Below are 12784 nucleotides of genomic sequence, written 5' to 3'. Positions count from 1 at the left end.
GGTGAGCCTCTGCACTGCCTGCGCCTCTGCACTGCCTGCCTGCAGGACCTTAGGGGAGTTGCTTGCATCTTTTCTTGTTTCATTCTCTTCTCTGTAAAACACAGATAATCCTAACACTGTCCACGTGAAGAGGTGTTCTCAGGATTAAGCCATATAATGGATGTAAAGTATCAAAATTGTGCATGCCACTTGATGGGGGCTTCATTTTTGGCTGGGGACTATGGCAGAAGAGGGGAAAGGGCATTTATGGCTAAGAGGCTGGGGACACCGGCTCGATGGCAAGGACAGACTGACTTGGGACAGCCCCTGGGGCGCTGTGTGTGGCTGACGGGGGGAGAGAGGAGAGAGGCTGGGTCTGGCAGGGCCCTGTGTACCAGGCTTCTAAGTTTGAGGTTTATCCTGTCCATAAGGAGGAGCTTCTCAAGGATTTTCAGCAGAGATAGGATTGGATTAATAACTGCAATAAAAGCAAACACTTAATATTTACTATGTGCTAAGCTCAGTTCCAAGTTCTTTGTGTTAACTCACTTAATCCCCAGATCAAGCCTAGGAGGTACACATTATTATAATCCTCATGCTGAAGATGAGGAGCCTAAGGCACGGGGCTGTGAATAACAACAAATGTCCCATGGTCACGTGGCTCACAACTGGAGGACTAAGGTCTGAGCCCAGGCAGCCTGGAGTGTAGCTTAGAGTCCAAGCATGACACACTGTGCTACACAGTCTCTCAAATATTTAAGAAAAAGCACATTTATGTAACAATGTTACCCTAATGGTCAAAACCGGCTTTCTTAAATTCACACATATAAAGTTCTATCACCTACAAATCTGCAAGAGACCTCTTCAGACTTCCCCACATTTACTGTGCGTCTGCTGTCTGTGAGAGCCACTGTGTGCATTTTCATTTGGCTGTCCGGGAGGCATGTGTTATTCCCTACAGGCGACGCACGGGTCACTGTCCGTGCAGATGTGGGCAGGCACACTTTTTGTGTCAAGGGCCAGATAGGAATAGTTTAGGCATTTGGGGCAAACAGTCTCTATCACGATTACTCAATCCTGCCACTGTAGCCCCCAAAGCAGCCACACACACAGATGGGACTGGTGACGTTCCAATAAAACTTTATTTACAAAAACAGGTAGTGGGTCAGAGTGGGCCACAATCTGTGGACTCCTGATACAGACCGGTCTTGGGACAAGCTAATAAACTGCTGCACTAGCAACAGCAAGTAAGACCTGGTCAAGTCAGCAGCTTCCTTAATCTCGAACACCATCTGGAAGGCTGAGAAAGGCTTCAGGGGATGCCAGAGTGCACAACGACAGATCTGAGGAACTGGGAAAGAAAGTGGAAGACACAAGGGAACAGGAAACAGGAAGAGGAGAGGCACAGCGCAGACACCTCGGGTGCACTGGGCCACACGCCATTAGCTTTTTATTGGCGGCTCCTTAAAGTCAAACTGCTTCGGCATGAAGAGGCACTGCTTTTGCACAGCCGAAGTTTGCAGATACCATCAAAACTTTGTTTTCAAGTTAAAATAAAAAATAAAAAAACACCACTGTTCATCAGTTTCAAAGTTCTTTACAAAAATTTCTTACGTTGCTTCTGAATCTCCCATCCCACGGGACACACATACGCTCCCGTTTTCCTGTCACGCAGTCTCGGCGGAAAAGGCACCTTCTGTGCACCCTGGTAGGTGGGCACAGAGCAGGGGCCAGCTGCTGGGCCCTTCCTCTTCCCACGCTTACCCAGAGAGAGTTCCAGTCCTCACGACTTTTCCCTGTGAGAAGGAATTCAGACTCCTCCTCCTCCTCCTCCCCAAGCTCACATCCCCTTGGCTTCCAGATGATCTGATCAGTGAAATACAGTGCTCCTTCTTAGCTCTTGCTTTTATTAAAAATAAATATACTCATTCATAGTTTGAATGCACAAGTAATAATTAGTTCATATATTCATGCCATTACTTGAGGGCTAGTTTCCGCCCTCCCCCAACACTGGATAAGTGACTCAGTTGGTAAGAAAACTTTTTCAGTGAAAACTTATGTGCCCTTTGCTTTAGAAGGAAATGAAATAATGTTTTAATCTTGTTTTAGAAAACAAGTGTTTAGACTATATCCCTCATGTAGTTTTATTAGAGAAAGAAGGTTTCTGAGTTTGTTGAACTCTGCTTATAGCTGGAATGGGGAAATGCTGGCACTCCAATCTCCTGGGTTTAACTGGGAGTCAAGGGCTGTATTTTAATGAACACAAAGGAAAGAAACTACTGAGATGTTAAGTTACTCTGTACCCTACCTCTATCTCTCACTCATGTTATATATTAAAGAGAGAGGCGCTGTGTTTCAATAGCTTTGCTCAATTCGGCAGCTGGTCTTCGTCTCCTGGCAGGAAGCATCTGCAACCTGGGGGAGCACGCGTTCTAGGACAGCTATGCAAACCAAGACATGTGTGTGTGCACTTGTGCTTAGAAAGGCACTTAGGCCAGAGGTGCCAATCTATTTCTCTCCAATCAGTTGGGTTGACTCCATGAATTGGCACTTAAAAGTGCATGTCAAGGAAATATGTTCTAATTACAGAAGTCTCTATCGGATAGAAGAAATACAAAGTCCCCTTTTCTTTTCTCTGAAACTTTCCTCATTAGACTCATGTGCCTGGATAAAAATAGTTTCTAAAGGCTTAAAATGGTTTAGGACGCAACAATGGATAAAGCACAGGCTTCAGAATCTGGGTGTGAATACTGGTTCTGACACTCCCTAGCAGCGTGACAAGTGGTTTAACCTCTCTGAACTGTGGTTCTGTCATCTGTAAAGTGACTACGACAATGAGTAAGAGGTTGAAAGCAACCAGTACAGCGCCAGGCACCGCGCTGCCTAACAAATGACAGCTGCCATCGTCATCAATGGCCATAACAACATCACTAACATCACCCCCCCCATCTTTTAAAATTGTGTGCATGAGGCGAAAAATGATTCATGCTCCCCCAACTACTCGATAACGTATCTTTCTTCCCAAAATAAACAAAAACCAAATATGTAAGCCAAGCAAAATATGAGAGGAAAAGCCAGGAATGAGAAGTGCAATCTTATTTCCATGTTTCTCTAATAGGTTAGTAATTTGTTGGCACTGGCTTTGACAGAAAACAGATGGATCCAGCATTAAGCACAATGAAGGCGGCAGATGCCGGGCCAGCCCACCTCAGCTGGACTGGTCTTGCAGCCAAGTCCAAGAGCCCACAGTTTTCAAGTGGGTTCATCTTGGCACACTAGCTTTGGAAAATTGGTCACCAAATGAATTCAGATTTCTACCCATCAGGAGTTCCATTCAAGCACCAGAGAGAGGAAGCAGAAGCTAGACCCTATTCAAGTCATCATCATCATTTCAGGCAGATCACAAAAAATTCTGTACCTGACTCCAGCATATTTAAAGTTGCTAGTTGCAATGCATACTCAGAGCTTACTGCTTTTTGTAAACTACTAAATGTTTCCACTCGTATATGAAATTTTGCTTCTAAGTTCCAATCACTCAACAGTTATGAACAACTACTATGGGCAAGGTTCTGCCTTATTCCCTATATAGTGGAGGAGAAAATGGGGTGCATGCCATAAATCAGAAATCTTACCCTTGTGGAAAAAAGAAATGCATAATTAGCTACATACTATGATAAAGGCAGTTGTGAATTAGGGCTCAATATGCATTTATCTTGTTTTGTAGCCAGTGATGTTTAACATTTTTATAACAGTTACTACAAAATATTGTGGGTTTTTTTTGTTATTGTTGTTGTTGTTTTTGAGACAGTCTTGCTCTGTCACCCAGGCTGGAATGCAGTGGTGGGATCCCGGCTCACTGCAACCTCTGCCGCCTGAGTTTAAGCGATCCTCCCACTTGAGCCTCCTAAGTAGCTGGGTTTACAGGTGTGTACTACCATGCTAGGCTAATTTTTGTATTTTTAGTAGACACGGGGTTTTGTCATGTTGCCCGGGCTAGTCTCAAACACCTGGCCTCAAACAATACACCCGCCCTGGCCTCCCAAAGTGCTGCGATTACAGGCGTGAGCCAACGTGCCCGGCTTTGTCATGTCTATATTGAGATATACAAAAATCTATAATCCTGTAATCGACAGCACAATCAAGGTACAGAATATTTCTCTCACAAGAAATGAAAGGAGGGGAAAGTTCCCTCTTTCCCTTCTGTAAGTCAACCTTATCCCCACGCCAACCCCTGGCAACCACTGATCTGATTTCCATTCATGTCATTTTATTTCTCTACAATGTCACATGGAGTCACACAGTATAGGCTTTCGTGGCTGGCTTCTAAGCATCATGCCTTTGACATCCATCCACACCGTTGCATGCATCTGTACGTTCCCTTTCAGTGCTGAGTAGCAGTCCATTCTTGGATATGGTTTCTAGTTTTTGCCAATTACGAGTAGAGCTGCTAAAAATTTGTATACAGGTCTTTGTGTGGTAGGAATATGTTTCATCTTTCTTGGTAAAACCCTAGAAATGAGATTGCTGGCTGTATGGTAAGTACGTGTTTATAAGAAACGGCCAAACTGTGGCTGTACTATTTTGTATATATTCCCATCAAATACTGTGTAAGAGTTCTAACTGCCAGCACTTGATATTCCAACTTGAAAAAAATTAGCCATTTGAATCAGTATGTAATAGAAATCAATGTGGCTTTAATTTCCATTTCCCTAATGAAAAAAAATTTTGAGGATTTTTCATGTGTTTATTTGCTGGTTACCATATTTAAGTAAGATCTTTTCTGTGAAAATACTATTTCAATACAGCTTCTTTCAATTCTATCTTTCTACTTAGATCTATCACACAATGCTGCTCTTTCAGCCAGAGAAATGTATCAAGTAGATGATCACAAATACAGGTTCATCAAAATGAAAGCTGACTTACCGCAAGTTGCATTAAATCCTATTTGTGGGAATAAATAGAGAGAATTTGTTTTCTGAACTATACATAAGGTACCATATTTCTCTTAGGTCAATATGCATTTTAAAATTCTTTAAAATGTAAAACTTACAATATTACACAAAGTTTGTAAAAGAAGGAGAAAGACCTATCATCTTACCTTACACTTCAATGTTTCACTTTTGGTAGTTTTTTCCATTTATGTTACAACAATTATTGTCTTCCTTTTTAATTACAAAGTAATACAAGCTTATTGCAGAAAATATGGAAGCACAGAAACAGACAAAAATTATCCTTAGTCTCACCCCACAAGGGTAATATACCAGGTACTGCTCTTAGGCATCGAATGGTCAACCCAATACCGGTCAAGCTTCAAGGCAGAGGGGGACGGAGTACCAGTGACTCTGGATTACTCTGCCTTAGCAAAATTCATTCAGGAAAGAGTTATTAAGGGCCTCTTACATGCCAAGCTCTATGCTAAATGCTGGTGATTCAGCAGTGAACGAAGGCAAAGAGCTTATGTCCTGGTGGCGGGAGACAGGCAAGTAAAGAAATAAAGAAAATGTCATGAGGTGACAAGAGTGATGACGAGAAGTACAGGAGGGAGGACTCTGCAGAGTGGTGAGGGGAAGGGAGCCGTGTGGAAGGCCGCTGCCTCTCCCGGGGCAGAAGCGGATCCCAGACCAGGGCTAACGTCGGAGGCGGACCCCAAGGACACATGGGTATGCTCGGAGGCCAGCATCTGATGTCGAGGCAGCAAGTGAAGAAGAGAGGCCTCCCAGGAGGTGGGTCTCAACATCTGGTTCTGGGCAGGTGACCTCTGGAAAGCTACCTGTTACTCCAAAGCTCAGTTTCTTCCTCTATAAAAAGGGTGTAATAAAAGATTCTCTATGTCATGTGGTTGCTACAGGGAAAAAAACATAGTAACTATTGTCGGACAACTGACGATGAATAGATAAAATCAGCCAAGGAATAGGCAAAAAGTGTTCTTTTTATTTTTTTCGAGACAAGGTCTCGCTCTGTCGCCCAGGATGGAGTGCAGTGGTGCTATCTCGGCTCACTGCAACCTCCGCCTCCTGGGTTCAAGTAATTCTCCTGCCTCAGCCTCCCGAGTAGCTGGGATTACAGGCGTGTGCCACCACATTAGGATAATATTTGTATTTTTAGTAGAGATGGGGTTTCACTGTGTTGCCCAGGCTGGTCTCAAACTCCTAGGCTTAAGCAATCCACCCACCTCAGCCTCCCAAAGTGCTGGGATTACAGGCGTGAGTCACTGCACCTGGCCCAAAAAGTGTTCTAATAACTTTATAATCAGTGAAAACAAATTATCTTTACATCATCATATTGCATTATATCCCTAGTTTTACTTTCATCACGCACAGATACACAATTTATTCCTCAAACAGAAGAATGTATAAAAGGTAAGCACTGACATTAAAAAATTTATAAAAAGGCTGGACACAGTGGCTCATACCTGTAATCCCAGCACTTTGGGAGGCTAAGGCAGGCGAATCACTTGAGGTCAGGAATTTGAGGCCAGCCTGGCCAACACGGTGAAAACCCGCCTCTACTAAAAATAAGAAAAATTAGCTGGGTGTGGTGGTGGGCGCCTGTAATCCTAGCTACTCCAGAGGCTGAGGCAGGAAAATTGCTTGAACCCAGGAGGCAGAGGCTACAGTGAGCCGAGATTGCGCCACTGCACCCCAGCCTGGGCAACACAGCGACACTCCATCTTAAAAAAAAAACTATATATATATATACAGTTTTATATATATATATATATATATATATATATATATATATATATATATAGTTTTATATATATAGCTATTAACCCAACCCAATAGTCAACTGCAGTGTGAAACAGTCAAGCCTCTATGGTAAGAGCCGAAGGCGTCTAAGCATCAGAAGTGGCGGGCTCACACGCTGCAGAGGCTCTGTCTCCAGGCTCAGCTGCTGTGCCCTGCACGTCCCACACAGGCTGCAGGGGAAAGGCATCCCCTGCAGGCGGGCCAGGGAGGGTCCCGATCGGCTGCCGCTAACCACAGGTGGAGGGACCCTTCTCCAGGGTGCTTGGTGTGGCTCTGACAGATTTGTGAAATGTGTCAACAGGTAATTTCCTTTTAAACATTCGAATAAATGGAAGAGCGACGGACCTCGGGAAAAGGTACCTTGCTAAGAGGGCAAGTGAAGCTGCATGTCCACACCCTGACTCTCTACGGGCCACACACCGCTGTCTTAATGAAGCCCACCTGACATGGCGTGTACGGCAGTGCGCTCGGTCACATGGCAGGGGGTGCGCCCCTCTTAAGTGCTGCTGATGTTAATTACTGCAGTAAAACAATTAGCCTCATAAGAGTCAAAATTAAAGTTGCTTGATTTTTTCTCTTTTTTCATTTTAAGTTGATTTGTACTGTATATTTTCCTGAGTTTTTCTCCCTAATTCCCAGGTTTTGATAAAATCATGATGTGATGATCTTATCAAAATCACGATGATTATCACTCTAAGAAAAATTCACGCTTACGTCTTACAACTTGAAGGCTAGATTCAGGCATCACAAGAAGACTTGATTACATTCACCTATCCTTTGCTATGAAATAATCTAATTCAATTTTTGTTTTTTCTAATATTAGCAAAACAGATTTAGGATATTTCCTTAGTAAAACATAACAGTATAGAAGAAGGAATTAATCCTTTTGCTCTGCACTGTCGATTTAACCAAAAAACAAGGTTAAGATAAGAAGAAGCTGTGGCCTCATCAAGTGCATCAAGCTGTTTCAAGAAAACAATAAAATGAGCACACTGAAGGGCGAGTGACCTGCACAGAATCTAGTCTTTGGAACGTCAGAGAAGAGGATCTTGTCAATCTGCATCACCATCCAGGGGAAGTCTTTTGACCACACAGAATGAATCCATGTGGCAGACAGACCCCATGTCTGCAGAAGAGCAGCTGCATTTAAGTCAATTCAATAATAAGACTGAGGTTCTCTCATGCCTGTAATCCTAGCACTTTGGGAGGCCGAGGTGGGTGGATGATGTGAGCCCAGGAGTTTGAAACTAGCTTGGGCAACATGCTGAAACCTAGTCTCTACAAAAAATACAAAAAAAATTAGCCCGGCATGGGGTGCATGTCTGTGGTCCCAGCTACTAGAGAGGCTGAGGTGAGAGAATCCCTTTAGCCCAAGAGCTCGAGGTTGCAGTGAGTCAAGATTGCATCACTGCACTCCAGCCTGGGCGACAGAGTGAGACTCTGTCTTAACAACCAACTAACCAACTAACCAACCAACCAGCCAACCAACCAACCAACCAAAGACAGAGGTTCTGAACTTAGAAGAGCAGAGACTGAAATCCTGGGTCTCAGTGACTGCAGGGCCTACAAGGTACCCACAAGTAGCTAGTGGGCCCACAACTCTTGACATCTATACCTTGTCCCTCTAGAACCACAATTTAAGAGTATTGCTGTGTAATTCACTAGTTTGGAACTGTATTCATTTCAACTGAATATCATTTAAAGTTTGCCTTTGTTGAACTTATGAGATACATATAATGAATGAAGGGAAAAGGAAAATTTCTAGATGGCATCTAATTTATTTTAGTGAAAAAAAAATCTTTAAACCCTTCTGAAAAATACCTTTACCAAAGTAATTTAGAAATAAAAGGTTTGTAAGACTCACCTACTTGTAAGTCCTCTGCTTCCTAAGACACACACAATAAAAATTAGGCATAAACCCAGGTGTCAGCACGACCCATATGGCTGTGTGTGGTGGCCCTACCCAGACTCCCACAGGCTATTACAGAGTGAGTGAGGCCTGGGAGGAATCCAGACTCAGAACTACTGTTACTTGTCCAAGGTAACTCTACTTACTCACAGCAAAACTAAGGCCCGAGTGTTTATATGTTGTAACTAGTAACAACATGCAAAAAGTACTTCTGGATAGTCAGTGTGATAGACATTCCTCTAGAGAACACAAAAAACAAACAAGATAGTTTTGTCCTTAAGAAATAAAAAGGCTATGGATATGAAATTGATTTTAGCTCTCTTTTTCCCATACAAACTCACTTATTAATAATTAACATGTTAATTACATAATCCTTTCTATTTATTAAAGCAAGTCCCCATAGTCCTCTTTCCTTGCAAACACTTTGCAAGGGTAGTTATTATTACATGTGCTTGCTTGAAGGTGGCAAAGTGCTGTTTCATAAAATATACTGTAATTAAGTATTTTTACACATTTATATTGGCTTCACTTGTTTATTTAACAATTCAGATTTTATCGTATTAATATATATTTCTAATATTCCCCCTTCTTCACATCATATAAATTTTATTTTATTTTTTGTGACAGGATCTCACTTTGTCAGCCAGGCTGTAGAACAGTGGCGTGATCAGAGCTCACTGCAGCCTCAACCTCCTGGGCTCAAGTGATCCTCTGATGTCAGCCTCCCGAGTGGCTGGGACTACATGTGTGTGCCATCACAACTGGCTACTTTTTTTATATCTTTTTGTAGAGATGGGGTTTTACTATGTTGCCCAGGCTGGTCTCAAACTCCTGGGCTCAAGCGGTCAGCCTGCCTCAGCCTCTCAAAGTGCTAAGATTATAGGCATGAGCAACATTCTTAATCTCTTTAGTATTTTTGTTGTTGTTGTTGTTGTTTTTAAAGACAGGGTCTCACTCTGTCACCCAGGCTGGAGTACAGTGACATGATCTCGGCTCACTGCAGCCTCCACGTCCTGGGTTCAAGCGATTCTTGTGCCTCAGCCTCACGAGTAGCTGGGACCACAGGCGTGTGCCACCGTACCCGGCTAAATTTTATACTTTTAGTAGAGGCAGTGTTTCACCATGTTGCCCAGGCTGGTCTCGAACTCCTGACCTCAAGTGATCCACCTGTCTCGGACTCCCAAAGTGCTGGGATTACAGGCGTGAGCCACCATGCCCAACGAGTATTTTTTTTATATATATTTCCATGCCTGTATTCCTAAAATGTTTCTTGTTCCCTAAAGGCAAGTTCTTTCTCATTTTGGTTTTATATCCCTAGTGGCTCACTGAAAGAATGAACTGGCAAGAAGGCAGTGCAGCTAAGGTGTGGGAAGCAACATTGCCAGTGACCACGGGAGAGGCCCCTCGTAAGTCAGTTTCCGTTGGTGGGAACCCTGGCCCGGCCACTTACTGTAACAGCTGTGGGATCATGGCTGAATTATTAAATTTCTCAAGGCTTTGGTGTTCTCATTTACAAAACAGAGACAGCCTCAGAGGGCTTCCCATTAATTAAGAGAATGGGTGAATCAGCCTGGGTTTGGATCCTGGCTTCACCATTGTAGTCACTGTGCATCCCGGCAAAACTATTCACCTGTTCTGTGCCTCAGTTTCTTCCTCTGTAAAGTGGAGTAATAACAGCAACTTCTGTGAGGATTAAATGAGTTAATATATAAAAAACACTTAGACAATAGGATCCAGGACATAGTAACATGTTCAATAAATGCTGGTTGTTATTACTAACAATTTTGGAAAAGCTGCTCATATAAAATGTGAGTAAAACGGCTGTGAAATATTTGAAACTTCTTTAAAAAAGCAAAACCAGAAGCAAGCCATGAAGTTAAGAACAAAAACAGAAAAAGGAGACTGATGACATCTTGAGTGGCTGCATGAGTTAATCATTCCAGAGATATGAACACTTCTAATGCAAAGAAGGAAGCTGAATATGTCACTAATAATCTGAGTAGTCAATCAAGAGGAGAAAGAAAAAAAACCCTTTATTAGGATCCCTTTCTAAAAGGATAATAAAGACAGAAAAAGTGAAGAGCATTTATTGAACTCAACAACACATGTTGCAAATGTGATCTCCTGTTGCTGAGTGTTTGCTGAGGACAGGAGGCTCCAAGGGGGAAAAGGCGATGATTTTGATTTGGACATTGAGAGTACCAGGACCCTCACAGCACACAGCGCTCCGAGCTGATGCAGGAACCCAGGAGCACACATGCCTTGGAGGGGAACAAGGTGGCAATGTCACTCAGGAGAGGAGAAAAGGGCACATGGTGCTGGGAGGGGTGCCCAACTTTCAGGCACCAGAGAGTGCCGAGTGTGGGAATATCATTCTCATTTCAGATCGTTTCTACTACTAACCTACACTCAAGGTTCATGCCTTAAAACACTCAAACAAAAAGCTGAACTGTGATGCAGGAACCCAGTGGGCTACTGTAACAGTAAAGGTCCTGGAACTGAAGCAAGGCTTTACTCATAGAACATTAGAAGTGGAAGCAACTTCCAATGTAATACAATCTCATTTTCTCATTTTCTAGACAAGAAGAAATTCAGAAGGAGTAAGCAGTTTTCCAAGGAGACACAGCAGTTTGGATAAGAACTCTCCTGGGCTTAGTGCTCTTAAATTAAGAGTCTTCACATTCAATTATACCAAAAAACAGGGATTTAGTTAAAAAAAAAAAAAATCCATTCTATAGTAATTTCCTTCTGTGCTATTAATTCCTATAGCAAAAGTTCTTCCTTAGTTGTTCACAAAAGACTTACTAGATAGCCCAAGGCTCAGTCTTCACATATGATGAGTAGAAAAAGAGGCTACAAGATTGAATTACTTAAGAGTATGGAGACAAATTTCAAAGAGTCCAGGAAGGGCTTATGGTGTTAAGAGTTAAGTCCTAGACCTTCAGCCACACCCAATTCTGAGAACAAGGTCTGCATCTTGCTTCCAGTTACATTAGGAGCAAAAGCCCGCATTTTCTGTGCCTACCACAAGTTATAAACCGTTTTTCCAACTGCCACTAAGCTCTCTTCTTTCCATGACAGCTAAAGAAACCTGGCTTTGACGACACCCACCACGTTCAGTAAGGATGGTGGGTGGTGACCCACAGTCCTGCCTCTGCTCAGCAACAAACTGCTATATGTCAGAGTTACTGGGCGCTGACAGGGAACAAGTAGACCATTACTGTCAACTGGGACTGAAATTCCTAATGCTTACTAGAATTACTAACATGGAAAACTCTTGATGATATGATATAAAGAGAACTGGCCAAAACACCAAGTCTCACTCTCAGGACAAGCCTAGAACAAAGGCAGGAGAGGCTCTATATAGACGTTTGCTTTCCTGGGTATCCCCATAGTCTTCCTACCAACAGAAATATTTGGAAAGTAAATATAACAAAGCCCTCTAAGGCAAAGAAACAATGCTCCATTGGCAGCACTGAAACTGTTTAAGATCTTTCGGAAAAACATCTTCAGAACACAAGATAATAACTCACTTTTCAAGCTGTAAAGTACTATACATCAGAAAGATGCGATTTTCTGAGACACAGCAGGTAAAAAGGAGGTGACTGGGCCTCACCTTCTATTTGCCTGGCCTCACAGATGGGTTTGCTAAACAGTTGCTAATGCCTCTAGGAAACATGGCTCTACCCCAGGCAAACCTGGTTTTGTTGTAGAAGTGGTAAACATTTTACTACAGTTTCCCAGTGGCACTCATCATCTTCACCTGGAATGTTCCTGGTATTTTTCAGAAGTGAGGGAACTCTGGGAATTGTGCCAGATTATCTCATTCTCTCTAAATTACTAATTCATGTCTAATTTAAATAAACAAAATATAAGGAAGGCGGTAAATTCAAATGTCTTATTGCTAAAAGTGACTTAGAAAAAACATATCTATGTATACCTACACATATCAGGTTAAAAACCTTGATAAAAGGATTCTATGTGTGTCTGACAAAACCTACATCCACTTCCAGGAAGGAGGAAGGCCAGTGGTGCAGGCTGGACATGATTCCACTTAGTTCTCTGCTCCTCCCTTATCTTGTGAAAGACATGTAACCATTTCAGGTTTTGTCCTGTCTCCGAAGAGTCGCACTGGGGTTGACTGGGA

At 42.7% G+C, this 12784-nt stretch overlaps 1 protein-coding gene across 8 annotated transcripts in view; it reads right to left on the bottom strand.

Annotated features, from left to right (window-relative positions):
* The window catches only part of ARID1B (AT-rich interaction domain 1B), a 441225-nt gene that overhangs the window by 64563 nt on the left and 363878 nt on the right, over positions 1 to 12784 (bottom strand). The window lies entirely within an intron of this gene.

The sequence above is a fragment of the Symphalangus syndactylus genome, chromosome 2, assembly GCF_028878055.3.
Source record: "Symphalangus syndactylus isolate Jambi chromosome 2, NHGRI_mSymSyn1-v2.1_pri, whole genome shotgun sequence".
NCBI classification, from domain to species: Eukaryota; Metazoa; Chordata; class Mammalia; order Primates; family Hylobatidae; genus Symphalangus; species Symphalangus syndactylus.
Note: the sequence above shows the minus strand (reverse complement) of the source record. Positions and strands in the feature narration are given on the sequence as shown.